This window comes from Dipteris shenzhenensis, chromosome 12 (genome assembly GCF_047967505.1).
Source record: "Dipteris shenzhenensis isolate YYH24624 ecotype China chromosome 12, Dip_SZ_1.0, whole genome shotgun sequence".
NCBI classification, from domain to species: domain Eukaryota; kingdom Viridiplantae; phylum Streptophyta; class Polypodiopsida; order Gleicheniales; family Dipteridaceae; genus Dipteris; species Dipteris shenzhenensis.
In genome coordinates, this window is record NC_141607.1 from 11,572,705 (window position 1) to 11,578,474 (window position 5,770).

Genomic DNA, 5,770 nt, shown 5'->3' on the forward strand with positions numbered 1-5,770 from the left:
CTTAGCTAACCTGGGCTCTGATACCATGCCAAAAGAATGTAGGCTCTGGTCGTGCTAAACCTAGTGCACATAAGATCAGCGGAAGAACTAAGGAGGCTCAAAGCACACTAAATAAGACATGAGAGGGAGATAGCAAATCTAAATCTCTTGCAATGTGTGTTCAACAATACATGGTAGGCCTCTTATATAGAGAGTGCCCTTTGAATAGTCAACACTTATGGGATCCTCTGATCCACATCTCTCCTTATGGATATCCTTGATCCACATCTCCACATCATGTAGTCCACATCCTAGGGTGGCTACTTTAATTCTTTCCTATACCATACCTTAGCCTTTAATCTATGTGTTCATGGCACCATATCTCAACAAAACCCTCTCCTTCAATGATTGGGTTAAACTTCTGAAATTCTCTCACTTTGAAACTGACAGCGCTCTGGCAAGACTTCAAAGAGTCGTTGATAATCTTTCTGCAATTAACCTTAGTGATACTACTGCTCTTAATGAGTATCACTCCATCATCCCTGGCCTCGCCAACGACATACTCATCTTCAATGGTGCCTTCCCCCTCCACATCCCCACTGGCCTTGCCCCTCCCAACAGCACCTTTCACTCCTTCATCAACCTTGACCTCCTCTCCCTTGAGGACAAAGCTTCCTTTGAGACCCTCTCCCAATCTCACTCCCAGCCTCCTCAACCCCTTGAAGGAAAGGAACTGAAGAACTTCGCTTCATATGTACCACTACTCCCTTCCAAACACATCGAAATGAAGGCCCCTTTGCTTGACCACAAAATCTGGTGCCTTGACAATCTTAGCTTCCTTGCCCCTTTCACCATCCAGCCTCTCGCCTTCATTTGTAACCTTTCTTCCAAAGAGGTTGAGCAATGCAAAAATGATGCCTACCATGGTTGTCAACATTTGAATTCCAATTACTTCCTCAACATTCCCTTCTTTCTTAAAACTGTTGATCACTCCAAGTGTGGTCTCACTAAGGAGATATTTTTTTGCTCCAAAGGCTCCAACCGATAGGACTCTGGCTTCTCAAACAAAGATGACAATTACTATGTCAAAAACTACTGGAACGTGTTTTGTCCTTGCCTTATCAAAAAGACCAATCTCTCTTGTAAATCCTCCATCCTTTGGCTTGACCATGTCTTATGGTATATGCTAAATCACCTAGACATCTTTTTTCCTCTCAGCTCCCTTCAAGCTAAGTTATTCGCCTTTCTCAATTGGACTTCTCAGTTACCGAAGGAAGTCATTTTCTCCCTTATCACCTTTTATCATTTTAGAGTCATACTTATTGAAACAGCCAAGTCTCTCGCACCCTCCGTCGACTTTACCTTCCCCTCCTCCTTCCAAAACCTTCCCGGACCCTCTCTTGCTCTTAGCATTCTCTCCCTTCCCTCCTCTTCTAAAACCATGTGGCCTTACCTTTGGGTTGGGGGTGGGCCACACACACACACATAAACAAATTAATTTTGCTCACACTCTCTCTCTCTTACACACACACACACACACACTTACTTACATCCACTCATAAAGTACACACTCCCTCCTTTTATCCCCTTTTCAAGTCATTTTCCCCCCCACAACCCCCCAATTTTTTATTTTTGGTGTTTTGGTAGCATTTAATTTAATGATGATTTATCCCTATTTAGTGATACCCCACTACTTGACGACCTTTGTTCCTTGGAATGTAATTAATATCCTACACGCTATGCGTGACATAGTATCCTCGATCATACCACCTAACTATTTGGTGATTTATTATCCTATACGGTGCATATTTCCTTTATAGGCCCCTACCTTTCAGCCCTTCACTAAACTTCTTCCACCCTGCTTCTCCCTCGACCAACGCGCTATTCAATTGCTTCCACAAACTTCTCAGCTCCCATGACCAGCGTGCAAATGCTGCACTACAAGACCTTCATACTTGCCTGTGCTCCTCTACCCTCCTTCTCAAAGTTTCCATCAACCTCTTTTCCTTCACCGTTGATCTGCTCTATCAACTTCCTTCCCTTCACGCAGTGTTGCTTCACAAAATTCTTCTCGGTATACTTCGATTACTGTAGTCATTATAGCTTACATTTCTTTTACAATACTATGAGCACTCCTCCCTTGGTCGCATTGGTGGCCTATGGGGTCAGCCAATACTTTAACCTTCTCAGACCTGCTCTTCCTGTCTATTAACCTTCTCTACGCTACATAAGCAAGGTCCTCTGGCGCAGTGGTTCTCGTAACCTTTTTTTGTTTTAACTGCTGCTTGGTCTAGCGCAAGCCTCAGAGCTTTTCTTCCGTCTTGAACGTGGAACTCATAGTTCTTCTCCTCTTGGCTAAACCTCTCTTGCCAACTGCCTTTGGTTTTTCTTCTACGTGATTTTCTCGGTTCTTGTTTTAGAAGCATTTTATTTAGTTGATGACTTCTTTGCGCTCACCGCCTGCAGCTTCCTATTCAGTGTCGACGAGACTAGTGTGTCTTAACATTTGTTTAGAACTCTTGGCAACCTGTGTCTGCCACGGTAGTAGCGTAAGATGCCTTACTTGTCCCTGGCTCCTTCTGTGCTCCTTCACTTGTTTTCGTTTATGGCGACCTCTTCTATGTGTCTGTGACACCTTTTATGAAACCTGCTTTGTTGTAACGTTACGTGGTTGCTTGTCTTTCACTTGTTTTTTCACTGAGTCAACCTTAATGTTGACTTCAGATTTAAGACTCTTGTGTTCCTTTTAAACTTGCCCCATGATTATTTAATAGTGAAAAAATTAATTGCTTTTAAAGATAATGATGGCCTCTTTACCCTCTCTAAGTATAAACCTCTTCTACTTAGTTATGCTTAGTCTTTCTACTTTCTACTTGTTTAATTTTTCATTGAATAGTCTTTAAATTCTCCTAGTTAATTTTTTACACTATCTTTAGTTATTAGCACTCTCTTTAATGTCCTTGTTTCCAAGTTTTAAGGTTGCAATTTAATTCTTATCAATTGTTTCTTTGTTTGTGTTTTACTCTCTCTCCTTTATAAATAATTATATATATGTACATAACACACTCTCTTTCTAGTTTAATGTATTTAATTTCTTTAATGTTCCTTTATTGTCACCACCACTTTGTCATTGTAACTTAAAGTGTCATTGACTTAATGATTTTCTTGGTTATTAGTGCTTTAATTAATTACTAAGTTCCCTTAATTTCTTTAATGTTCCTTTATTGTCACCACCACTTTGTCATTGTAACTTAAAGTGTCATTGACTTAATGATTTCCTTGGTTATTAATTACTAAGTTCCCTTAATAACTAGGCTTATTTAATTGCCTTACTTAATTAATCCCTTTTCTTTTTTTGTTCTAGTAATTCCCCTTTCTATTTATCTTTCCTTCTATTTATTTGTTTCCCCTTTTTTGTGTGCTTTAAGTAATTTTCCTAGGATTTATATTTTTTTCCTTTTCTAATAAAAGGCTTTCTTGTCCTTCAAATTATGTGCTTATAGTTTTTTTCATTCATTTTCCTTTATAAAGTCAATTGCACTATTCTAAGTTTTTTACTATTCTCTCTTACTTAGGATTGGTGTTAATGTATTTACTTTAAGAATGGTTTTTTCATGTGGACTAACCCCCATGGGATTTTATAACTTATGCCATAGTTGGGTGTGGACTAACCCCCTTTTTAACATAGCTGGGTGCGGACTACCCCATGGCTTGTTTTAATTTTGCTCTTTTACTGTACTAATTTTGAAATATTTCCATAGTTGTAGGAAGAACTCATTTATTTACGAGAATTTGAAAGGTCTATCAATTATGGATATGGAATATCTCTCATGTGACATGTGATGCTACCTTTACATTATGCTCTTATGACATTTTCAAAAATTTACTTGTGAATCTAGACGGTTGTCTACATTCCTTGGTAAAGCAATAACATGCTAGGGGATATAGGCATTACTTGTCTACCCATTTGAAATGATGATATTCTAATACCTCATTTTTCTTGGATGGTGACAGGTAAGTAGACCCTGACCTCGGAGCCTAGACTACCTGGCAGATTCGACATCTTTGTACTAATTCTCTGCTTAAATTTTGCAAACTCAATATAAATAAAAATTATTTTGCTAATCCTCATATTTTCCTTTTACAAATAGTTTTGGATTGTAATATTGTCAAAGGTTAATTCAATTTAGTTTTATTTATTTATTTATTTTCCAAACCAATGCTTTTTATAATTATCCAAATGATTGAATTAATTGTATGGTTCATTTATTGATGGGATTATTAAATCTACACACACACAAACACACAGACACACACACAGGGCCAACACTCTACTTGTGGCCATAATGTGTGAGTAGCAAATTTGATATATACAAAATTTTCCCTACGAAACCAGAATCTAGACACACTATGGCACGAAGATGCTTGGTACAATCTAGATGGGTGGCTCATGCTTCCCCATGTAGAGTACTTAAGATATTTCTATTGCAGCACATAGCACCAAAACTCTCATGCCCAAAGTTATCCCTTTATCCGACAAATACAAGGGATGTCTCATAGACCTAATTTATAAACGATTCATGTTGTCTTAAATTACTACCTTGGGCACAAAATAAAAATGTAAATACAAAACCCATCCCATGTTCTTATAATGTGCATCATCTGAATCCTCAATTAGTATCTTGAAACTACTTCAATTCTCATATGTGTTCCATCACCTATACTCAAAACACACGTATTAGTAACAATTGATTGAACAAATTACCGAGTCAATCAATCCCAACATAGCTTACAATAATCAAACATAGTATCAATAATACTTAGCCACATTAGTATTAAGATGGAATCATTCACAATGCCAATAGCATGGCAAAGCACAAGCTTAGTTAGGCATTCCAAATAACCACACAAAGGATCCTCTAGAACCCCTATATCATCTGGTGTGATTCCATGGAGTATTTTGCCAAAGTCTCCCACTATGGGCCTCATATCATGCAACATTGTAAAAATAAGTGATGAAGAAGCATATTAAGGGGGGCTAGTCAATGGTCATTTTGGAGTAGAGGTTGCTACATAGAAATTACTATAGGTTGTCCTATTGGGAACCACATAACTTAAGGATACAAATTAGTACTACAACATTATTTTAAAAAATAAATCTCACCTATGCAACCACATGATGCAATAGCCAAGTTAGCCCTAGAAAGCATTTTAATGACATGGATTGAACTTTATGGGGCTTTTCAAACAATTGTCTGGACCCACCAAAAGTAAATACATGATTGTAACCATCACTTATGCTTCCAAGGGGATCAAGGCCAAATCCTTGAGAGACAAATCAACTTGGAGCATAGTAGGATTTGTATTTGAAAATGTTACATGTTGCTTTGAATTCTCCATCAAAATTGTGAGAAATAACACAGGCACACATTTCATAAATAAGGGCTTTTGGCATATTGAATCGAGACTTTATGATTCTAGAAAAACATTAATGAGTTATCCATTATCCAATGACAAGTTGAGGCCACAATTAAGATGTTCAAGTCGATTCTCACAAAGATAGTACTGACCATTGAATGAATTGAGACATTATAATATGCCCTAAAGAAAGAATAAGAAGAAAAAAGGAAATTCCACAAGGAGCAATGTCTATGTAACCATAGATTAATGTCACGGTAAAGGTTCCTCTTGCTCATTATTAGAGATTCATGTTCACCGATTGTATCGAGGTTGTCCTTTTTAATTATTATCCTATTGTGAGTTTCTTGATAAATAAGAAAAATGATAACTA